The following is a 25,313-nucleotide window of genomic DNA, read 5'->3' on the forward strand; positions in this document are numbered from 1 at the left end:
CTAGTTTTTGTAGTGTGAAAATGTTACCAAGGAACAATATCGGGGTACAAGGTAGGCTTATTGCTGTCGGGTGTCTTTGCTTCTAACCCTGTTAGGGGTCAGAGCTGGGAAATATGTGCATGTACACATACACACCTCTGTTTAAGCATACATGCACATAAGTGTGTGTGTGTGTGTGTGTATATATATATGCACATATACGTGCATATATGTGCGTGTATAAAACAGACAAGTCCCACAATGTCTTTTCTCTTCCTGTTATCCCCACCCCTTGTACATGACAGTGATGTTCTAAGGTGGTCTCTCACCAGCTCCTGGAGCCACTTCTGCACATCTCTTCCCAGCTCTGTGTTTAGTGACATCATACGGTAGGTTGGAAATTGCCCACGGTGGGAGGGTTTGCACATGGAAGGAAACTGGCAAACACTACAGGCCGGGTCCTGCCTCCCACCCCAGGAGCTGTTCGTTAAACGTTTGCTGGCATACCTGTAGGCAAACGCATTTTTACAATTAGCCCTCCATATGTATGTTTTCTGTTTCTCTTCTTTCTTCTTTCTCACCTAAAATATACATAATGTATCTTGCTACATATGTTCTCTTTTTACTATTTTTATTGTAAACATATATAACATTACATTTGCTATTTAAGCTGTTTTTAAGTGTATAATTCAGTGGCATTAATTACATTCACAGTGCCATGCCACCATCTACATCTCCCTTTTTGTACTTTGTGTTTTCTGTTAAACAGCATCCCTGGAGTCGCTCTGTACCAGGGTGGAGTGATCGTCCTCATTCTTCCTTTTGCTTCCTCTGCTGCCCAGTGCTGCGTCCTCATCTGGGTTTCATGATGGTGGGATGATGATGTAGTTTATGATATTTTGCAGTTACACACAGTGCAGTGGTGAATAGCCTTGTGCATTTGTATTTGTGTGTGACTGTATCTCCCGGAAAGGCCTTAGCGGGGTGATTGCTGGGTTCAGTGGCAGTGCTCAGCGCTCCTCCTACAGTTAGACAGTTGCAAATCCCCTTCAAGAGGTGGCCACCGCCCTCCATGACCACCACAGCCACACCATGGGGTCTGTCCTTCAGCTCATGACTTTTTGCTAAAGTGATGCCTGAACAGTGTAAGTCAGTGTAGTTTTAATTTGCATTTCTCTTCTTGTGAGTGAAGTAGAACACCTTTTCATATGTTTAAGGACATTTTTATGTCTCTTTTCATGTATTTTGACATTTTTCTGTAGGGTTTTTGGTCTTTTTTGTCCCCTCAATTTAAACATTTATTTATTTATTGGTATCTTAGAGGTATTATTTCTTTTCCTGTGGAATATGCTGCAAATATTTTCTTCCATTTAGTATTTCTGTCATATTTTCTCATGTCATTTTGCTATGCCAAAGATTTTTTTATTTTTATAGTCAAATTTATCTGTCTTTTATCTAGATTTTTAATTCACAATTAGAAAGCCTTTTTCTACACCCAGATTAAAGAGGAAATTACTCATGTTTTATTCTAGTACTTGTGTAGTTTAATTTTTTATTAGTTTATTTTAATGAATTTTTCAATTGTTGATTTTTTTCTATGGGATGTTTATTTTTCTATTTCATTAATTTATGCTTTTATTTCTTCCTTTTTTTTCCAGTTTATGTTTCTGTTCTTTTTCAAATTTATATTGGATGTTTGCTCATTGATATTCAGCTTTTTAAAAATATAGATAAGCATTTAAAGTTGTACATTTCCCTCGAAGTACAGCTTGTTGCAGTGCATAGATTTAGGTATATAAGTACTTTTATTATCCTTAACTTATAAATGTTATCTTGTTTCTACTGTGACTCCTTTTTGGCTTATGAATTATTTAGAAGTATTTCTCAATTCCAAACACACAGAGCTTTAAAAATCATGTAAAAATATACATTTATATTTATATATAAATAATTTTAAGTATTTTAGTTTCTAAGTTCACTGCATTGTGGACCAGGTGATCTGTGTTTGCAGTCAAAGGGCGGCTCACACATGGTCAAGTATTATAAATGTCCTGTGTATCTGACAGTGGAATCTATTCTACAATTTTGAGTGTACGCTTTCTGTGTATGGCCATTAAGTGAAGCTTAATAATCTTTTCTTTTCTGTCCTCATAGATATTTTTCTCTGTGGCATCCTCCTGTAATCTCAGCATTTTGGGAAGCTTGAGGCCAGGAGTTTGAGACAAACATAGGCAACATGGCAACCCCATCTCTCCAAAAATTTAAAAAAAAAAAAAAATTAGCTGAGCATGGTGGTGTGCACTTGTAGTCCTAGCTACTCAAGAGGATCCTTGAGCCCAGGAGATCGAGGCTGTAGTGAGTTATGATTGATTATACCACTGCATGACAGCCTGGGTGACAGAGCAAGACCGTCTCCAAAAAAAAAAAAAAAAAAAAACATGTTTCTCCAACTGATACATCAGTCACTGTGACAGTTGTGTTCAAATATGCTGGTATGATTGGATTAATAGATTTGCCTATTTTCTTACATTTCTGCTCTTAGGTCTATGTAAGTTTAGGATTGTTATAGTATCTTGCTAATAAATTGAACCTTTTAATCTTTATGTAATGTAGTCTATCCTGATAATGCTTTTTGCTTTAAAGCAAATTTTGTCTGATGTATTTGCCTAGTATATATTTTTCTTTCCCTTTTTTTCAGTATCTCTGTATCTGAGTGTTTTAGTGAATCTTTTAAAATGGGATGTAATGGATTTTTGTTTTATCCTCCCTGACAATCTTTGCCTTTTAAAGACTAGAACATTTACTTTACTTTCATTTATTTTAATTACTATAATTTGGACTCCATTTTACCATCTTATTTTGGACTTTCTATTTAGCTCAACTTTCGTATTTTTTCTTTCTTCCCTTCTTTTGATTGACAGATGACTGTTTTCCTCATCAGTTTTCTCCTTCACTATGTAATTTAGGTTTCTCTTATTTTTGTGTTTGTCTTATATGTATGCTTAATTTATCAAGGTCCAGAATTAATTAGTACTCTGTCCACATTCCAGAGAATGCAGGAGTCTCACAGTGCTCACTTCTGATTATTCTCTCCTGACTTGAATGGCATTTTCATTCTCAACTGTTGTATTTTTAATATTGTGCAGCTTTCTCCATCATTTTATACACTGGTGCCTGTTTAGATTTACTCATATCTCACCACATTCGTTACTATTTGTTTCCACTTGTACCACAGATAATGCCTCTTCTAAAATGCATTGTGGTGAGAATGTGGGTAAAAAACTATTTTTAACTGAAACCTTCTACCTTCTTTTTTTCGAAACCTGTATTTTAATTTTTAATAGGTAAAATGTATTTTGCTTATTAAGTCATTCTGAAATTGTTTTACCCAAGACTGCTTTCCAAAATTAAATTTTAATGGAAAAATATTGGCATGTGGCATAGAAAAAGCTCGGACTACAAGTTTAGGAGTAGTGATGAGTCTTTGTTCAACCTATATATAATATTATCATAATGAAAATGGTTATGATAAGAATAGTTCAAGTACCCAGTAAAAAATTAATGCTGAAAAACCAAGAAAATTTTTAAATTATGTCCTGGAAATCTAAGGTATTGACGTATTTGTTGTATCTTTGCCAGTACAGTTTTTTTTATTTTGGTGATTAATCTTAGTGGCTCGTTTCTTTTGCTTTGGTTGTTTAAATTAGGCCTGCTAACCTACCCATATCTGCTGGTGTGTCTATTTGTGACCACCAGAAATTATCTCAGGTTTTCAGCAGCATTTAAAAAATATTTGCTGTTGATAAAGCTAGAAAACAGCTAGAAAATATTAGTGTTTTAAATTTAGCATGACACCTTGTATCTTCTCACGGCCACATAAAGACTTAAATGCTAATTGCCTGTGTATCCCACATTAGAGTTTAGTAGAGAGGTTGAAAATCTAGTAACAGAGAAACTAATACTAGCTCCTGCTCCTCTGGGTTGAAGTTCTGGGTGGAAGATTATTTTCTTAGAGCATGGAAGAGATTTTATTCTACTGTTTTTGGCTTCCATTGCTGTTGAGAAGCCATCTTTCAATTTAAATAATACTCAGTTCAAGGAATTTCTTTTAAAATTCTGGTTACTTTTAAGATCTTCCCTATGTCTCTGGTGTTTTACAATTTTACCGTGATGTATTTAGGTGTAGATTTCTTGTATTTATCTTGCTTGGGATTGTTCTTGGTATCTTTTTTAACATCAAGTATATTGAGATATAATTTATATAGTAGAAAATTCACCCTTTTAAGGATACAGTTTTACGAGTTTCGACAAATATATGCAGATATTAGCTATCAACACAATCATATTATATATAGAATATTTTCATCAGCTCAAAGTTCCCTCATGACCCTTCTGAAGCCCCTGACAGTCGCTGATCTGTTTAACTGCAGCTCTGCCTTTCTCAGAATGTGGAATCATACAGCATGTGACATTTTGACTCTGCTTTATCCCTTGCCCATGATACTTCTGAGATGCATTCATATTGTTGCTGAGTAATTTTTGATAAATATGCCACAATTTGTACATCCATTCACCTATTGATAGAAATGTGGAGATTTACAGTTTTAGAGATTATGAATAAATCTGCTATAAACTTTCTTGTATCGGTCTTTATGTGGATGTATGTTTTCATTTTTCATAGGTAAATACCTAGGAGTGGGCTTTTCTAGATCACATGGTAAGTGTGTGTTTAATTTTGTAAGAAACTCCCAATGAACACATTGTCCCAAGTTGCTGCTCCAGTCAGTGTACATTCCCACAAGCAGTGCGTGAGAGTTCCTGTTGCTTGTGAAATAAATGGGCAGCATTCGGTGTTGTCAGCTTTTAAAATTTTCTCCTTTCTAGTGGGCATGTAATGGTATCACATTATAGTTTTAATTTGCATTTTCCTGGTGACATGTGATACAGAACCTTCCTCCCATGCTTTTTGCCATCTGTATGTCTTCTGTGGCAAAGTGTCTGTTCATACGTTTTGCCCATTAAAATTAAAACATTTTATATTGTTTGTTTTCTTATTGTTGATTTGTGAGGGTTTGTTATATACTATGAATACCAGTCATTTATCAGATATGTATTTTTCAAATGTTGTCTCCCAAAGTATGCCTTGAATTTTTATTTTCTTAATGTCTTTAAAGAAATGGAAGTGTTTAATCTCGGTGAAGTAAAATTTGTCATTTTTTGTCTTTTATGGTTTGTATTTCCTGTGTCCTAAGAATTCTGCACATTCCCAAGATCTCAAAGATTATCTCCTGTTTTCTCCTAGAAATTATATAGTTTTAGGTCTTTTAATTAGGTCTCTGATCTATTCCCCACCCCCCATCCATGTTGAGCCAGTTTAAAAATATGTAGTGCAAGATTAGAGTTGAGGTTCACTTTCCCCCAGGGATGTACATTTCTTTGAGCATTGTTTGTTCAGAGATCTGTTATTTTCTTCATTGGTCATCTTTGCTCTTTCACCAGGCAGCCATCTGTGCTGGCATCTGTCTGGACTCTGTATTCCAGTTCACTGCACTCCATTCCTGTCTTCTCACTGGCACCAAAGTGTTCTGTTTACTGTAGCTTTGTAATAAGTCCTGAAATCAGGTACAGTGAGTCCTCTAATGTAGGTCTTTTTCAAAATTGTTTTTCCTATAAAGTCCTTTGCTTTGATTCTAAAATATAAATTTTCTACAAAAAAAGACCACTGAGATTTTGATTGAGATAGTGTTGGATCTGCAGAACAATTTGGGGAGAATTTGCATGTTTTTAAAACTTTTATTTCCATTTTCTCTTGTTTGTATTAAGATATAATTCACACACCATAGACTTCAGTGGTTTTTAGTATATTCACTAGTGTGTGCAGCCATTATCACTATCACCACCCGTAAAACAACCCCAGGAACAGTCACTCCCCACTCCTTCTTCCTCCTTTCTGTTCCTATGGATTTGCCTACTCTGAAGTTTTGTATTAATGGAATCATACAACATGTGGCTTTTGATGTCTGATTTCTTTCACTCAGCATATTTTCAAAGTTTATCCATGTTATGGTATGTATTAGTACTTTATTCCTTTTTATGGCTGAATAATATTCCATTGTATGGTTGGACCACATTTTGTTTATCCATTATAGTTGATGGGTATTTAGTTCGTTTATACTTTTTGGGTATTTAGTTTGTTTACACTTTTTGGCTGTTATGAATAATGCTTCTACAAACATTCCTGTACAAGTTTTTTATATGGACATATATTTTAACTTAGCTTGAGTTTATATGTAGAAGTAGAATTGTAGTGTCATATCTTAACTGTATGTTTACCTTTTTGAGAAGATGCCAAGGGGTTTTTCACAGATGCTATACCATTCGACATTCCCACCCACATGTGTGAGCATTCCAGTTTCCACACATCCTTGTCAACACCCATCTTCTATTTCTTCATGGTACAGCTATCCAAGTGGGCCTGAAGGACTATCGCACTGTGGTATTGATTAGCATTTCCCAAGTAACTAGTGATGTGGAACATCTTTTCTTGTGCTTATTGGCCATTTGTATATCTTCTTTGGAAAAATGTCTATTCAAGTTTTTTGCCGACTTTTAAATTGTTTGTTCTTTTTATTGTTGAGTTGTAGGTTTTTAAAAAATATATATTCTGGATACTAGACACTTTTCAGAGATAAGATTGCTATCAGTTTTCTTTCCTTTAGTAGGTTGTCTTTTCATTTTCTTGGTAGTACCTTTTGACAAACAAAAGTTTTTAATTGCAGTGAAGTTCACTTTACCTATTTTTTCTTTGGTTGTGTGCAGTTAAGGTCATAGCTAAGAAACTACTGGCTTATCTGAGGTTATGGAGATGTACACTGGTGTTTCCCTCTAAGAAGTTTGTAGTCTTAGCTCTTACATTTAGGTCTTTGGCCCATTTTCAATTAATTTTTGTCTGTGGTATGAAGTTGGGGTCCAGAGTCATTCTTTTGCATGGGGATATTCAGTTGTCACAGCACTCCATATTTAAAAAGACGATTATTTTCCTGTGGAATGGTCTTAAGTATTCTAGTCAGAAATCATTTAACCATAGATGGGAGGGTTTATTTCTGGATTCTCAATTCTAACCCATTGGTCTATATATATATTCTTTTTGTTTTGTTTTTTTTTTTTTTTTTTTTTTTTTTGAGACAGAGTCTCACTCTGTAGCCCAAGCTGAGGTGCAGTGGCGCGATCTCAGCTCACTGCAACCTCCACCTCCAGGGCTCAACTGATTCTTGTGCCTCTCAGCCTCCCGAGTAGCTGGGATTACAGGCGTGCACCACCATGCCCAGCTAATTTTTTGTATTTTAGTAGAGACGGGGTTTCACCATGTTGCCCAGGGTGGTCTTGAACTCGTGAGTTCAGGCAATCTGCCCGCTTTGGCCTCCCAAAGTGGCGTGAGCCACCGTGCCTGGCCAGTCTATGTATATTCTTAAGTCAGTACTACGTTTTGGATCCTGGAGATTTATAGGTTTTGAAATTGACAAGGGTGAGTCTTCTAACTTAGTTCTTCTTTTCCGAAATTTTGACTTTTTTTTTGTCATTGTTGCGTTCCATGTGAATTTTAGGATCAGCTTGCCATTTCAATAAATAATGGCAGATCTGACAGTGATTGCCTTGAATCTGTAGATACATTTGGGGAGTATTGCCATGACAACAATATGAAGTCTTTCAGTCAGGAACATGAGATGGCTTTATGTTTATTTAGCCCCTCTGTGATTTCTTTCAACATGTTTTACAGTTTTCACAGTGCAAGTCTTGCATTTTTGTTAAACTTATTCCTAAGTATTTTTTGCTTTTCCATGCTATTATAAATGTAATTGTTTTCTTAATTTTATTTTGGGTTTTTCTTGGCTAGTGTATATAATAAATATAACTCATTTTTATATATTGATCTCGTATCTTGCAATCTTACTAAACTTGTTTTGTAGCTCTAATTATTTTTTTACAGATTCTAACCCACAGGCTCTTTATTTCTTTTACTTCTCTTACAGTACTTACTGGGATCCCCGGTGGGATGTTGATTAGAGATGGTGAGAATGGACACCTTTGTCTTGTTTCTGCTCTTGGGGGAAGCATCTGGTTTCTCACCTTAAGTATGATGATAGCTTTTTATCAGGTTAAGGAATTTGCTGAAAATTTTTATCATGAATGCTGGTTGAATTTTGTCACATATTTTATCTACATCAATTAAAAAATGTATGGTTTTTCATTTTTAATCTATATAATGGCAAATTACTTTGATTTTTGATTGTTGAACGAAGGTTTCCAAGTTAAATCCTACTAAGTTACGATGTGTTACAGTAAAGGGATTTTGTTAAGAATTTGTGCATCTATATTCATAGGGGATTTGGGTTTGTAGTTTTCTTTCCTTGAAGTGGCTTTCTATAGGTCTGCTGTTAGGATAAATTTGACCTCATAAAATGAATTGGGAAGGATTTCCTCCTTTTCTGTTTTCAGGAGTTTGTGTGAAGTCATGTTTTATCTTTCTTAATTGTTTATTAGAATTTGCCATTAAAGCAATTTGGGCCTGGAGTTTTTTGTTGTTGTTGTTGGAGGGTTTTTAAACTGTGAATTCAGTTTCTTTAATTGTTATAAGATTTTTTTCTGTGTGGATCTGAGTTTTTGTTTGATATCATCCAGAACAGCTTCCGCTAATATTCCATGTTTTTTATCTTGTCAAATATCATCTCTGCCGCATTATTTTTCTCTTCTTTGGAAACCTCAGTTACATTATGTCAGACGTTCTTACTCTGTACTTCTCATCACTTATTTTCATATTCACCTTCCTTCCGTGGTTTTTACTGTAATCCACAGTAGACAGACAGAATGCAGCCCAGAGGGACAAAGAGATATAAACTATTCAAGAGAAGATTTCAGACATGGTGAGACATGGGCAAGTTACAACATGTCATTCACTGGTTTTCCAGAAAGAGAAGGGGGGGACAATGGAGTAAAAGTAACATTTGGAATAATGGTTAACAGTTTTCTAGGGTGCGTGAAAGCCACCAATCTACAGTTTCAAAAACTCTAACAAATACCAGCCTGGTGAAATGAAGTCTATATTTAGACATATCATGGTGAAACTCTGGAACACCAAAGACAAGTACAAGATCTTAACAGAGAGAAAAGACATTGCCTTCAAAGAAGCAACATTAAGGCTGACATGGCTTCTTACTGGCACCAGTGGAAAGGAGAAGATAGCTGGATAATATCTAACATGCTGAGAGAAAAGAACTGACATTCTATTAGGTTGGTGCAAAAGTAACTGCAGTTTTTGCCATTAACCCGCAATTACTTTTGCACTAAGTGATATACTTAATATGTCTTTCAGGTATGATAGAAAAATAAATACATTTTCATACAAACACAAGTGGAGGTAATTTGATACCTATAGGACTTTATTAAAAGCATTTCTGTTTTTCTAGAGACAGGGTCTCACCACGTTGCCCAGACTGGAGTGCAGTGGCTACTCACAGGCATGATCACAGTGCACCACAGCCTCGAACTCCTGGGCTCAGTCCACTCTCCTGCCTCAGCCTCCTGAGCACCTGGACTACAGGCATGCACCACTATGCCTGGCTACTAAAGGCATTTCTAAAGGACCTATTTCAGGAGGAGAGAAGGTTGTCTTCTATGGAAAGTCCAAGCTCTAAGAAGGCATTATAAACAAAGATGTATGCATGTGAGTGAATTGAACAGGCTTGAGGCAGGTGTCTCCTGGGCTAAACCACAAATGGCAGAACTAAAATAATTGACTCCAAGGTCATGTCAGCGGGAAGGGAATGGGATTAAAGAGTTTTAAGGTCCTGGGATTGCATGGGTGGAGTGTGGGGACATTAGGCTTTGATAAGTTATGTAATTAAGTTTAGAGTAAAAAGAAAAAAACGTATAATGGGGAGAAAAATCCTAAAGAAGGCAAGAGAGGATACTTGAACACAGAAAGATGAGAAAAGTAGAAAACACAACATAAAATAGTAAATAAATCCAATATATTGGAAATGTCTAAAATATTGGTGGGCTAGATGATTTAAAAGTTCCATTGAGGCCTGGCACGGTGGCTCATGCCTGTAATCCCAGCACTTTGGGAGGCCGAGGTGGGGCGGATCACTTGAGGTCAGGAGTTCGAGACCAGCCTGGCCAACATGGTGAAACCCTGTCTCTACTAAAAACATAAAAATTAGCCTGGCATGGTGGTGGGTGCCTGTAATCCCAGTTACTCGGGAGGCTGAGGCAGGAGAATTGCTTGAACCTGGGAGGCGGAGGTTTCCGTGAGCCGAGATTGCGCCATTGCACTCCAGAGAGCAAGACTCCATCTCAAAAAAAAAAAAATGTTGCGTGGAAAGAGCTGCCCATCAGAACTCCACTGTCTTTTAGCACACAGTGTTGCCACGTTGAGGGCTCTCTCCTCAGCCTTGGATTTTCTGAACTTAAACAGGACATCGTTCCTTGGGTCCTTTCACTCTGAAGACTTATTTCTTCAGCCCGGGGAATTTTATTCTGTCGCCTTTTTGAATGCTGTTTTCTTTCTTTCCACTCCATGGTCATTCCTTCTGGACCTCTTTGGATCTTTGTTACCGTCTCTTTTTCCCTCACCTGCGTTCTGGAGAGTGCCTCGGTTTCATCTTGTCGCTGTCTCTTTGCTCACAAGCTGTGTCCATTTTACTCCTAGGTTCACATATTAGGTTTTTATTTTGACAACATTTTTCCTTCTCAGGGTGTCTACTTGCCTCTCTTGCCTGGACAGAGCATGTGATGGTCACCTTGGACGTGTAAACTAGTGCTTGCCACTTGCTTTGTATGTTCTCAGATGACCGTCCCTCCTTCCAGTCTGGCGTCTCTCTTTCATCACATTGGCTTTCCTCAAATACTGTTTCTTTGTTAGTCAGTGAGGTTTGTGTTTCCAGAATGCCTCTTGGCCTTTCTGTGGGTGTGGTTGGTCTCTGGGAGGACAGTAGGTGAGCCGCGGGATGCTTGTCCTGTGGACCTGAGTGTCCTGGGCCTTGAGGGTGCAGTGACTGCCTGAGGCGCTGGCCCTCCCTTCTCCTCTCTGCCAGTCTTGACCTGGAGCAGATACCACCACTGCCACCGCAACCAGGGAGGATGTCGGAAGGCCCAGCTGCCCAGCACAGCTCCCGTTATCCTGATAGCATCTTGTAACTGGTCTGTCTCTGTGCGACTCCTCCGTGGAATGCATTGTCATTCCTAACACAGGCTCATGCATTGTGTATTCTGTTTTCTTTGCAATTGTTTCTCCGTCTATTTCATCTGCCTCCTTTCTTTATTTTTTATTGCTGTGTAACCAATGCAAAACTGAGTGGATTAAAACAACAAATATGTATTATCTAAGAGATTTTATGAGTCCAGAATTCAGGGGTACCTTTCATGGGTGGGTCTGGCTTGGGGTCTCTCTTGAGGCTGCACACCAGCTGGACAGCCCACTTCCAGGGTGATCTCGCAGGGCTAGGGCAGGAGGCCTCAGCCCAGCACCTTGTGGCCTCCCCACAGGGCTGCGTGCATGTCTGTGGGATTGCCATTCACTTTTCCTGAGCAGGCGATTGGAGAGAGAGAGAGAGAGAGAGCAAGGAGGGGTCATGGGGCCTGCATGTCCCAGTCTCGGGTGTTACACCCTGTCTCTTCTGCCACACTATGTTCTTTCCATGTGCGTTACCAAGTCAGGCCTCTCTTAAGGGAGGGTAATTGTGCTTCACCTTTTTCTTTTCTTTTCTTTTCTTTTTTCTTTTTTTTTTTTTTGAGACAGAGTCTCACTCTGTCACCCAGGCTGGAGTGCAGTGGCATGATCTTGGCTCAACCTTGCAACTTCTGCCTCCTGGGTTTAGGCGATTCTCCTGAGTAGCTGGGATTACAGGCGCCCACCACCACACCCGGCTAACTTTTTTGTATTTTATTATTTTTAGTAGAGGCAGGGTTTCTCAGTGTTGGCCAGGCTGGTCTCCAACTCCTGACCTCAAGTGATCTACCTGCCCCAGCCTCCCACACTGCCGGGATTACAAGAGTGAGCTACCACGCCCGGCCTGTGCTCTGCCTTTTTAAGAGAGATGTATCCAACAATTTGTGGGCATTTTCTCAAACCACCTCACTCTCATTGAGGACTTCTCGGATTTTCCACGTTCGCCTTGTAGGTAAGGCTAGCAGCAACCCTTCCAGGGGGTCATGTGAGCCGTGGCTTTTCTGTCTCATCACTTTTGTGGTTACTTTCATTGCCTTTTCTTTTAGGATAGGTTTTCTCTAGGTAATTTAACTTAAAGGGACAGTACGTATCCACATCTTCCTTGCTGCTTGCTTAGGATTGAGGTTGACACATACCTCTTAGAAGGCCAGATGTTTGGTCACCGGAGCAGCAGTGCTCAGCGACTCTCCAGAGGTGGCCCCTCTGGCTTTCCATTCAGTCAGTTGAGCCGCACAAGCAGCAGTGGCGCTGCCCCTACATGAGGCATGCTTTGCAGGGCTGAGGTTTTGCAGTTCCCACCATTGAGGGCTGTAACATTTCTCTATTTCTGGCTTAGAAGATGTGTAGGATGATAATTATTTATTCAGCATTCATTCCGCTCACGCTGTGCTCTGACCGCACAGCAGGCTCTGCGTGTGGTGCTGGCACAGTCTCAGGACTCGGCTTTTCTGCTGTAGGGCTCAGGGTGCAGTGGAGAAGGCGCGAAAGGGCTGCCCGCGGATGGATTTGTTCCCTTTGCCTTTCATTGTTGCTCCTCTCACTCTCTTCTCCTAAACTTGGTGTAGAGGAGCATCCTCAGGAGAAACAGGAAGAGGCAAAGTTCACTGCAAAGTTTTTTTGGGGTTGAACGCCTGTAGGATAAGAATAGCAGAGGGCACCCCCAGACGAGATGCGGCCGTGGTGGAGCATCAGGATCATCTGCCTGCCTCCACCAGTGTGGTCCGGGAGCGGGGAGATGGCAGAGCCAGAGCCGCACTTTCCCCGCGGGTCTCCCGTGTTGCTCGCTGGCCGTTGGTTTCATCAGTGCCCTGGCGAGTGTTGCTGGTTGCACGTGGTCACTGCCCACACAGAGCAAATTCTCAGGCAGGCCCCTTTCCTCTCTCTCCCTGGAGGCTGCTTCATAGCACTCCCTCTGTTTGCCCTTGGCCGTGGGAACCTCTAGGTTGATCACTGGGTCGTTTGATCTGCTTTTAGTTAGCCTTGATTTTTGTCTGCATTAAACAATTAATTGAGCTTCTAATAATACAGTGTTTTGAATGTCATACATGGCTTTTCCTGTTGAAACATCTGCAGAAAAAAAATAGCTTTATTATTTGTGAGTGAAGCTGTCTAGCTCCTCCCTTTTGTTCTTAGTGAGGTAATTGCTTTTGTAATAGAAAGTTTATCTTTCTTTTTTTTTCTTTTTCTTTTTTTTTTGTTTTTGAGATGAAGTTTCACTCTTGTTGCCTGGGCTGGAGTGCAGTGGCGCAATCTCAGCTCACTAAAACCTCCACCTCCCAGGTTCAAGCGATTCTCCTGCCTCAGCCTCCCAAGTAGCTGGGATTACAGGCATGTGCCACCACGCCCAGCTAATTATGTATTTTTAGTAGAAATGGGGTTTCTCCATGTTGGCCAGGCTGGTCTTGAACTCCCGACCACAGGCAGTCTACCCGCCTCGGCCTCCCAAAGTGCTGGGATTACAGGCATGAGCCACCGTGGCCAGCCAGTAATACAGAGTTTCTTGAATTCAACAATTGTGCTATAGCAAAACAAGCTGGCTGTGTATTAGTTAACACGCCAAGTGAGGGGTGCTGCATGTTCTGACCCTATTTCTGACCACTTCCGTTAATCCTGCTGCCCACCATGGAGCCTCTCTCAGAAACTTCAGCTGCAGGCTGAAGGCAGGGGGCTTGCAGAAAAGCTTTTGTTGCAGTTTTCTGGAAGGTGGGCAGGCAGATGTGCTTAGGAGTACACCTGGGGTACATGGAGTCAGCCAGCTCAAGAGTGTTTTCAAGCTTTTAATTTAAAACAAATCACAGAATGTAAAAAATAGCTTTATAATGTTAGTTTTCCATTTACCACATTCTGGCAAGGGAAAGAGTGGTGCCATCGTCTGTGTGTTTGCTAAGTGATAATTATAAGCGTGGAGACAGATGTGCGCTTCCTGGGAACGGGCGGGGGCTATGCCAGAGATGCTTTGCTCTTGGAAGGGAGGAGGTCTGGGAGTTTGGCTACAGAGCCTTGGAGCTGGACAGGAAGGATCAGTGGTGGAGGCCTTGGGTGGGCCATGGGGCCTGGGCCAGCCTGTGGCGAGACGTGGACTCGCTGCTGTCCATGTGTACAGCCCATAGAATGGACACCTGCTGGTGTGTGTGCAGAGGGCATGGGTGTGCCTGAAACGGCATGGTGCAGGGTCAGAGGGCAACTGCTGAGTTGGGGATGGTGCCCTTTAGGGGAAGGTAGGGGTAGACAGAGAGGCATGAGCAGATATCCCTGTGGACTTGGGTGACTGGGCACCAGGGTGACCCTCCAGGGGTGCCAGGATGTCTGTGGTGAGAGGAGAGGGTGGCCAGGCTGGGGCCTGGGAAACCTTTCGCAGAGCACCATCTGCATCATCAGGTTGGGGCGGGCATTGGCCAGATGAAAACAGGTGAGGTAATCAGACTTTTTGTTTCATAAAAATTATGGTCCTGAAGTGAAGTTGGTAGAAACAACAAGTTAAACAGGAGGACAGCTCAAATAGAGAAAACCACTCAGTCACACCAAGTCAGCAGCTGCAGTGAGGAGCTGCAAATGTGCTCTCCCGGTGGGCTGGGCCTGCCAGACCCCAGGGTGTGCGCTGCCCCTCCCCGTGGGGCTCCTGGGACTGGTGAGGGCACCGAGGACAGTGCCATGCTGGTCCTGGGAGGATTTGCCAACGCGGCTCTTCTGTTGTCTGCCTTCCTGAGGGGTCAGGGGCTTGTCTCCTGGCTCCTGCCTCCTGGCTGGTCCCTAAGAGGCCCCTCATATCCAGACATCGGCTTCAGTTTAGGGCTATGGGGACTTCCATGGAGACGACTGTTCTCTGGAGTAACTGTGGATGATGCTGATAAGAAAATACAGAAACAAATCATTCCTCCTGAGTAAGCACTGGCGATGCGCTTCCTTCATGTTCCTGAGAACGAGGAGGGCTCAGATTTTGTTCAGTCTCATAATTGTGCTGAAAAATAATGTATTCAAGTGGATGCCTTCAGAAGTCTCCCGGAGCCTGGAAGGATGAGTGCAGTAACGTTAATGGTCAGTGATGTTGGATGTGGGCTACTGTGCCTTTTAAATGTGGAAATGTTGGCATATTTAAAGCAGCATTTTCTCCCATGGTCTTGTCTCCTGTGAGACTGACGTGGGTCCATACAACATCGTCATCCACGGCTTCACAGTCCCAGGCTGAGGATGTGGGGAGCAGCGGCATTGACCAGCCGTCCTTAGTGAGGCGCTGCCCTGCAGACGGGCCGCTGGAGTGGCTGGCCACGCCTTTGATGTGTTGCTGTGCCTCACATGACTTTCTCTTCTTCAGATACCACCAGCTATGGACCAAATTGTGCCCCCAAGTTCACGTGTTGAAGCCCAAACCCCTAGTGTGACTGCTTTTGGGGTTGGGGCCCTTGGGAGGTGATTAAGGTTACTGAGGTCATAAGGGCGGGCCCGAATTTGACAGGACTATGGCCTTGTAAAAGGAGGAAGGGATGCCAGAGCTGTCTCTCTCTGCACCCATGTGAGGACACAGCAGGGAGGCAGCCATCTGCAAAAACGAGGAAGAGCACCGGCACCAGATTCCAACCCAGCCAGCACCCTCATCTCCATTTCCAGCTTCCGTGGAAGCCCCCAGTCTGTGGTGTTCTGTTATGGCAGCTGAGCAGATGAAAGCACTTTTTACCTCACGGTTACACTTTTGGGAAAGCAGCCCGCAGTTGGCCTGTGTGAGCACAGGCCCGAGCAGATGCCCACAGATGTCCCCGTCACTCATTGGTCATTGAAAAGGCTGGAGGGAAGACGCTGATTTCCTCTCAACAGGGAAAGGTGTGTAGCTGCCAGGACTCTGCCTATCCTGAGAGTCTCCTTTCTCCCTTAGGGCTTCATAGCCAGTTAACTTGTGGATTATTTAGAGCTTTTTCTTTCTTTCTTTAAAAAAAGAAAAAACCAAATGAGAAAGCCAACATAACAACAACAACAAGAGTGGTATCATTACCGTGTGTCAGACAGTGACTAGAAACATGTCCACTTTCACACACACACTCACTCACTCACACGGCACTCAGTTTTGACCCTGACAGCAGCTCTGTGAGGGGTCACTCCCCTCCCCCCTTTTAATTGAGGCATAATTCACATAACATAAACTGTGCCATTTTCAAGTGTATAACTGAGTGGCATTGAGCACAGTCTGCATGCTATGCAACCACCACGTCTGCCTACTTCCAGAACATTCTCATCCCCCCCAAAGTAAAGCCCTGTGCCTATTAAGCAGTCCCTCCCAATCCCCCCTTTCCCCAGCCCCTGGCAGCCACTAGTCTAATTTCTGTCTACAGATTTGCCCATGCTGGGTATCTAATATAAATGGAACCACACAGTGTCTGGCTTCTTTCACTTGCATTCTGTTTTTGAGGTTTATCTGCGTCGTCTAGCATGTGTCAGAATTTCATTCCTTTTTATGGCTGAATCATGTTCCGTCGTATGAATATACCACATCCACTTATTGGTTAGTGACATTGGTTTTTTCCTGCCTTTCGACTATTGTGAATAGTACCGCCATGAACATTCTTTTACAAGTTTTTGTTTGACACCTCTTTTCAGTTCCTTAGGGGTGGACCTGGGGGACATGTAGAGACTCTGTGTTAACTGATTGAGGAACCACCAGACTGTTGTCCACAGCAGCTGCACTGCACTGTTTTGCCTTCTTGAGGTGGCACATTTTTATCCCCATTTTAAGAAATGGGGCATGGGGAGGTAAAAGGACTTGCTCTGGGTAGGACAGCCCTTCGTGGTGAGGCAGCTCTGTGCTGGTCAGTCGGGAGGCCATGGCAGGGTCCCTGCTCCTGCTCCGGTGCTCATGTCAGGCCCCAGGCCCCTGCAGGTGGTGCCCTAGAGGGCACTGACAGGCTGTCAGAGAGGAGGGGGCCTGTGCTGGTCCTGAGCAGGCAGAGGGAGGGCTGTCAGAGGGGCAGGCAGTGTGAGCAAGGGCACAGATACTGCTGGTGTTTAGTGAGCTCTAGCAGGTTTGTTTTTTGCTTGATTGTTTGAGAAGGATGCCTGTAGTTTTAGGACCAGTGCAGCTACCCACGTTGGCCAAAGGCCATGGTGCCAGTGTCCTTGCTGCCACGATGCACCAGCTTCTGTCCTGCAGGTGGCTGGCTGCTTCCCTCCCAGCTGCACTGGGGCACACACTGTGGGGCAGTTGCCTTCTCACCCTTTGGCGGGGAGAGCCTGGGCTGTGGGGCGCCTCTGTGTGCAGCCGCCGTGGTGCCTGCTGAGGCCTAGCCCTGCGTGGGCCTTTGCTGATGCTCCGTGCGTGGGTGGCAGTGAGCCACCCTCACGTTTCTCAGCGAAAGCACTTGGACAAGATGAAGGTTTCCAGCACTGTGAGACTCTCACGTCTGTTATATTGTGTTATACTTGGCTTTGGTTTTGCTTACAGTAAATTCCTGAAGGCATTTCTGTTGCTCAGTGGAAATCACTGGCAGAATTCTTGTTACTGAGCATCAGACTGTGGGGCACCATCATGGTGTCTTAGGGGCGTCAAAGCAGATGCATTTGAGGGGAGATGTATTCACATTTTCCAGTATATCATTACCACATTCTTGTGTGATAGCTTCCTGGTAATTCAACTTGATTTAGTGCAGTACAGCAGCACAACTTTTCCTGAGTTGTGGAGATTTAAATTTGTTGAGCAAAGGAAACATTGAAGACGACTCAGAACACTTCAGTTGAGTGCACACATTGCATGAAGCTGATGGCTCTGCCTCCTGCTACTTCTACCCCATTGCACTGGTGTGCTTCACCCTCCCCATGGCGGCAGCAGGCTTTCCCAGGGCACCGTCTGCAGTTGGAGGCTTGGCTGAGGACGTGCTGTGCCTGCCCTGTGAGCAGGGAGCCAGGCAGCCCTGGCCTGCTGTGCTGTCGTCCCCTTGTCTCCACGACAGGCACCTCTGCCTGTTCCGTCTGACTCGGGGATGCCAGAGCTCCAAGGCGCAATCAGGACATGACGACCGATGGCAGGAGGTGAGCACGTGTCAGGTGTTCCAGGAGGACAGTGCCTCTGCTTCTCTGTTCAGGGCTGTTTGGGGATTGTTACCAGAAGTAGGGTTAAAGGCTTTGTGTGGCACCGGCTGCAGACTGCATTGCCTGTGCTGACTTAGCTCAGCCTCTGCCCCTCTTTCATTTGTTTCTCCACTGAATCCTTGTCTTCTTGCATTCACTGGGCATTGGCTAAGGCCCAGCTCAGTTCCAGGGCCCCACAAGGCAGTGTGGGTGGCATGAGATGTGTGTGTTTTCCCACAGTGCTCTCTCATGGTTATTCTGTGGTTTGAATTGAGTGGACACAGGTTTCTACAGTTGAGGGAGTGTTGGACGACCTATTCCTCAGGGTAAAGACTCGCCCTCCCAAAGCTGTCCCTGAGTGCAGGTGACAATGTGTGCTCACCATTAGAAGACGTGGGTGCTCACGCAGGGCTGTCTGCTGCCTGTGCTGGGACTGTGGGCACATCGCCTGTGCGTGCGGCTGGAGCACCTGCCTCTCTGAAATGAAAGGGATCTTCGAATGGGCAGCCCCTACGGTGCTTTGTTCAGTTTAATTCTTAGAACCACCTATCCAGGCAGATCTTGCGTTCCCCCTACAGAGGAGAGAACTGGTCTCTGGACCTTTTAGGTGCCTTCTCTGAAAGTCTGGGTTGGCATACAGGCCAGCGTGCCTCTGCCCCACCCATGGTTGCAGGTTCTCTCTGGGGTCCTAAAGTCCTGCATTTCTGCCTTGCCAGGTCTTCACCCTGGCTGGCCGTCTCTTGTAGGCAGGCCTCTGTAGTGTAACTAGTGTGTGATATTCAGGGAGAGAAAATGGGCCGCTCATTTCACAAGCGATAGAAATGTGACGTGACGTATTTCAGCGAAAGCTTAACAGTACAGCGGCTCTGTGACTCAGCCCAGCAGAAACTGCATCTCTTGTTAGGAAAAATACACTTTATTATTTAGTCCGTGGGAAGACAAAATGGAAGAACTTTTCTGGACATTGTTTAGCCTACAGGAGGTTTTGTTTTAGCCCTAAGGTGCACAGTGGACCTTGGGGATGGTAGTGCTCACCACCACAGGACATGGTGAACACAGGGAGATTGGCAGGTGGCGGCCTCGTGTTGGACATGGTGCATAATCGAGGGTGACCCCGCCGCCCTCCTCCTTGTGTCCATCTAGACACCACACCCGAACTCCGCCGAAGGGGTGCCTCCTCTCCCCTGAAGTCAAATAAGCAAACAGAAGATTAAGAATATGGAAAGTAAATGAAATTTTTATCATTTCTTCTCATGATTACAGTTCCTCTAGACTTTATCTAAAGCTATTTTGAAGCCAAGTGTAATTTTTTATTCATATTTCCCTTTTTTAGACTATCATTTTACAATTTTTAATCTCTTGTTTCATTGAGTTTTTCTTTTCCTTCTTGTCTCTGAAAGCACATAGCAGGCCATTGACTAAAATCACCTGTTTCTTTTTGTACGTATTTCTGAACATGTGTTCTTCTACCTTATGCTGTGTTGTGTTTTTCTTCATGTGGCAGAGATTTTTTTATGGCTTCTGTGTTTCTTTCTTTCTATTTGTTGCTTCCTGAAGGAGAAGTCAGTGCTGGTTTTGTCTTCTTCCCAGCGTGCATGTGTGGACATTTTCTGCTGCGTGCCCTCATTTTTCACCGGGATCCCCTTTAAGGTCGTTCTGGCCCTGAGCTGGATGAAAGTTCATTTGGGCTATGCCTCACGCCAGTTCTGGGCCCCCCAGCCTTGTGGGGTGCTGAAAGGGGGCTTGGTGGCCTCTGGTCCCGTGTGGCACCCTGTGTGGCTGGGGCCAGCCTCTGCAGCCACGTCTCCCCAGCATCACCCTCACCCACTGCCTCCATGGCACACCGCTTTTCAGGAAGGGCAGGAGAGGGGCCTCTAGAACCCGCTGCCCATGCCATCACATGGGAGCTTGCGGAGGGCCCTGCATCTGTACTTTCCAGTGGTTTGTTTTCCTGATTTCTTCACTCATTTCAGTGGAAATTTGGGAAAGATGGAGCGTAAACATGTGTGCCTGAGTCACCTGTCTCCCTTGGCCAGTCCTCATGTCCTGGCCGGAAGGCCTGCTCTTCCCCCGCCTCAGCCCGGGGTCTGCATTGCTGTCCATTGATAGAATTGTTGGTCCTTTATGATCCAGCTGCTCTTGTTGCCTTGAACCAGGATTTGAATATTGTAACATTAAGTTTTTTGCATGTTTATGTCCAGTAGATTATATATTTTGAGACTAGACAGTGGGCTAATTAATATTCCACACAGGGTCCCATGGGACACATGTTCATGATGAGTTCACTAAAGTTCTGTTTGAAGCACATGGTGAGTGTTCAATAAAGACTTAGAGATTTCAGTTGACCAAACATTTAGCATTAATTAGCAGTTTAGTGTGGTGGGTGACTGAAAAGCAAATGTAAGCTTTGAGCACTTTCAGAGCATCATTTTGTCTAAAATTAATCAGTATATTTCACCATCTTAACAAACTAAAAACGAAAAACAGTATCATTTTAGAATATGCAGTGAGATCATTTGACAAAATGCAACACTCCCTTCAGATACAAACGTTCAGGAAACTGATAATAGAAGGAATCTTCCTCAGATGCATGGCATTTATGAAAAATGTAGAGCTAACCTCATATTTGATGGCACAAGACTGAATACTTTCCCCTAAGATGAGGAGTAAGGCAAGGAAACCTGCTCTCATCTCTTCTATTCAGTATTTTACTGGAGGTTCTAGCAAGTTCAATAGTCAAGAAAGAGGCATCAGAATTGAAAAAGAAGTAAAACTGTCTTTCCTCTCAGTCAGCATGTTTGACCCTGTAGTACGTCCTACAGAATAAAAACAAAGCTCCTGAACTAATGAGTAAGGTTATCAAGGCTGCAGGATGTAAGATCAGCATACAAAAATCAATTTTATATCTGTATACCAGCAACAGATAATTAAATATTAAAGTAAATTATTAGTTTTTTGTTAAGCTATTTATTTAATTATACAAATTTATGGGACACGTGAAATTTCGTTACATGTGTATAATGTGTATAATGTGTAGTGATCAAGTCAGGATATTTAAGGTGTCCATCACCTGAATACAATATAGTATTTGTTAAATACATTCATCCTACTCTGATATTATTGGATTTATTCCGTCTATCTTACTGGAGGTTTGTAACCCACTTCCTTTCCTCTTCATCCTCTCCCCTAACCCCCATTCACCCTTCCTAGTCTCTAGTATTTATCTTTCCATTGTGTACCCCCATGTGATCAAACTTTTTAGCTTCCACATATAGGTGAGAACATAAGATATTTCTCTTTTTGTGCCTGACTTATTTCACTTAAGGTAATGACTTTGAGTTCCATCCATGTTGCTGCAACTGACATGGTTTTATTCTTTTTTAAGGCTGCATAGTATTCCTTTGTGTATACATACTACATTTTCTCTATCCATTCACCCTTTGATCAATACTTAGGTTGATTCCATATCTTTATTATTGTGAATAGTACTGCAATAAACATGGGAGTGCAGGTACTACTTTGATATACTGATTTTATTTCCTTTGGGTAGATAGCCAGTAGTGGGATTGCTTGATTGAATGGTAATTTTATTTTTAGTTTTTTTGAAAAATCTCTGTACTGTTTTCCATTGTGGCTGTGCTCATTTACATTCCCACCAATAATATGTAAGTATTTTCTTTTTCCTGCATCCTCACCAACACCTGTTATTTTTTGATTATGGCCATTCTATTTTTAATAATAGCCATTCTGAGTGGTTCAAGATGACATCTCATTGTGGTTTTGATTTGCATTTCTCTGGTGATTAATTATGTTGAACATTTTTTCACATATTTCTTGGCTGTTGGTGTGTCTTCTTTTAAGAAATGTCTATTAAGGTCCTTTGTTCACTTTTTAGTGGGACTGTTTGTTTTTTTCCCTTTTGATTGTTTGAGTTCCCTTTATATTCTGGATGATAGTCCTCTGTCAGAAGAATAATTTGCAGATATTTTCTCCCTATTCAACAGGTTGTCTTTTCACTCTGCTGATTGTTTTCTTTGCTATGCAGAAGCTTTTTAATTTAATATAGTTCCATTTGTCTATTTTTGTTTTTGTTGCCTATGCATTTGCGGTCTTAGTCATAAATTCTTTACCTAGACCAGTGTCCAGGAGAGTTTTCCCTAGGTTTTCTTCTAGTATTTTTATAGTTTCAGGTCTTACATTTTAAGTAGTTAATCCATTTTGAATTGATTTTTGTGTATGGTGAGAGATAAGGTCGAATTTCATTCTTCTGCATGTGGCTATCCAATTTTTTCCACCACCATTTATTGAAGAGGGTGTCCTTTTCCCCCAGTGTAAGTTCTTGTCAGCTTTGTTGAAGATTATGTTGAACATTTTTTCACATACTTGTTGGCTGTTTGTGTGTCTTCTTTTAAGAAATGTCTGTTCGTGTCCTTTGTTCACTTTTTAATGGGAGTATTAAACCAGAAGCTTTGTGTTTTTATTTCTGGGTTCTCTATTCTGCTGCAATGATCTCTGTGTCTATTTTTATATAAGTGCCATACTGTTCTGGTTACTGTACCCTTGTTATATATTTTGAAGTCAGATAATGTAATGCCCCCAGCTTTGTTCTTTTTGCTCAGGATTGCTTTAGCTATTTGTGCCTTTTTTTGGTTCCATATGGATTTTAGAATTTTTTTTTTCTAATTCTGTGAATGAGGTTGGTATTTTGATAGGGCTTGCATTGAATCTGTAGATTGCTTTGGGCAATATGGTCATTTTAATGATATTAATTCTTCGTATCCATGAACATGGGATGCTTTTCCATTTGCGTCATCTTCAATTTCTTTCATCAGCACTTTGTAGTTTTCCTTATAGAAATCTTTCGTTTCCTTGGTTAATTTTATTCCTAGGTATTTTGTGTAGCTATTGTAAATGTGATTGTCTTCTTGATTTCTTTCTTGACTAGATCACTATTGGTGTGTGGAAATGCTACTGATTTTTGTATGTTGATTTTGTATCCTGCAACTTACTGAATTCATTTATCGCATCTAAAAGTTTTATGGGGCTGGGTGTGGTGGCTCACACCCGTAATCCTAGCACTTTGGGAAGCTGAAGTGGGTGGATCACAAGGTCAAGAGATTGAGACTATCTTGGCCAACATGGTGAAACTCCATATCTACTAAAAGAAAATGCAAAAATTAGCTGGGCGTGGTGGTGTGTGCCTGTAATCCCAGCTACTCAGGAGGCTGAGGCAGGAGAGTCCCTTGAACCTGTGAACCGAGATTGCACCACTGCACTCCAGCCTGGCGACAGAGCAAGACTCCATCTCAAAAAAAAAAAAAAAGAAAGAAGTTTTTTTGGTGGAGACTTTAGTTTTTTCTGGATAAAATTATATCATCAGCAAAGAAGGACAATTTGACTTCCTCTTTTTCAACTTGGTTTCCTTTTATTTGTTTCTCTTTCCTGGCTGCTCTGGCTAGGACTTCCAGTATTATGTTGAATTGGAGTGGTGAAAGTACGTATCTTTATCTTCTTCTAATTCTTAGAGAGAACACTTTTAGCTTTTCTCTAGTATTATGTTGGTTGTGGCTTTGTCATATATAGCGTCATTATTTTGAGGTATGTTAACACTATGCTTAGTTTGTTGAGAGTTTTTATCATGAGGAGATGTTGAATTTTATCAAATGCGTTTTTGCATTTATTGAGATGGCCATATGGTTTTTATCACTCACTCTGTTATGTGATATATCATGTTTATTGAGTTCTGTATGTTAAACCATACTTGTATTCCTGGTATAAATCTCACTTGATTATAGTGTATTATTTTTCTGATGTGCTGTTGGATTTGGTTTGCTAACATTTTGTTGAGCATTATTGTGTCTGTGTTCATCAGGGATATTGGCCTGTAGTTTTATTTTGTTGTATTCTTGTCTGGTTTTGGTATCAGGGTAATGCTGGCCTTGTAGAATGAATTAGGAAGATTTCCCTTCTCTTTGATATTTTGGAATAGTTTCAGGAGGATTAGTATTAGTTCTTCTTTGTACTTTTGGTAGAATTCTGCTGTGAATTCACCTGGACCTGGGCTTTTCTGTATTGGGAGACTTTTACTACTGATTCAGTCTCACTATTCCTTGTTAGTCTGTTCAGGATTTTTATTTCCTCCTGACTCAGTCTTAGCAGGTTGTGTACTTCCAGGAGTTTATCCATTTCTTCCTGGTTTTCTAGTTTGTGAGTATATAGCTTTTTTAATAATAGTCTCTGATGACCTTTTGTATTTCTGTGGTATCAGTTTAATTAATGCCTCCTTATTCATTTCTGATTTTGTTTTCTTTGGTTCTTCTCTCTTCTTTTTTATTTAAAAAAAATTTTTAGAAACAGGGTCTCACTGTGTTGCCCAGGCTGGAGTGCAGTGGCATGATCACAGCTCACTACAGCCTCAAACCCCTGGGTCAAGCAGTCCACCAGCCTCAGCTTCCCAAGTAGCTAGGACTACAGATGGGTACCACCACTCCTGGCTAACTTCTTAACTTTTTTTTTAGAGATAATGTCTTGCTATGTTGCCCAGACTGGTCTTGAACTCCTGGCCTCAAGCAGTCTTCCCACACTGCAGCTCTCAAGTGCTGGGATTATAGGCATGAACCACTGTGCCCAGCCTTCTTCTTTTCTTGGTTAGTCTAGCTAGTGGTTTATCAATTTTGTTTGTCTTTTTGAAAAGCCGCCAGGCGCGGTGGCTCACGCTTGTAATCCCAGCACTTTGGGAGGCCGAGGCGGGCGGATCACAAGGTCAGGAGATCAAGACCACGGTGAAACCCCATCTCTACTAAAAATACAAAAACTTAGCCGGGCGCGGTGGCGGGCGCCTGTAGTCCCAGCTACTCGGAGATGCTGAGGCAGGAGAATGGCATGAACCTGGGAGGCGGAGCTTGCAGTGAGCAGAGATTGCGCCACTGCACTCCAGCCTGGGTGACAGAGCGAGACTCCGTCTCAAAAAAAAAGAAAAGCCAAGTTTTTGTTTCATTCATCCTTTGTATTATTTTTCTGGTCTGTATGCCATTTAGTTCTGCTCTGATTTTTATTA

At 42.2% G+C, this 25,313-nt stretch overlaps 1 protein-coding gene across 8 annotated transcripts in view; it reads left to right on the top strand.

The window, feature by feature from the left end:
* Nucleotides 1-25,313, top strand: part of LOC115833149 (poly(rC)-binding protein 3-like) — a 259,877-nt gene that overhangs the window by 107,104 nt on the left and 127,460 nt on the right. Inside the window, exons 1-2 of one of the 8 annotated variants that reach the window (XM_030806218.1) lie at nucleotides 8,031-8,048; nucleotides 8,833-8,900. The exons of 4 other annotated variants lie outside the window; for them this stretch is intronic. The gene's annotated coding sequence lies outside the window, so the exon portion shown is untranslated. Of the gene's footprint in view, nucleotides 1-4,660; nucleotides 4,697-8,030; nucleotides 8,049-8,085; nucleotides 8,901-25,313 lie in introns of those variants that run through there. 3 more of the 8 variants (XM_030806215.1, XM_030806220.1, XM_030806223.1) reach the window with 3 other exon arrangements.

This window comes from Nomascus leucogenys, chromosome 25 (genome assembly GCF_006542625.1).
Source record: "Nomascus leucogenys isolate Asia chromosome 25, Asia_NLE_v1, whole genome shotgun sequence".
Classification (NCBI taxonomy): domain Eukaryota; kingdom Metazoa; phylum Chordata; class Mammalia; order Primates; family Hylobatidae; genus Nomascus; species Nomascus leucogenys.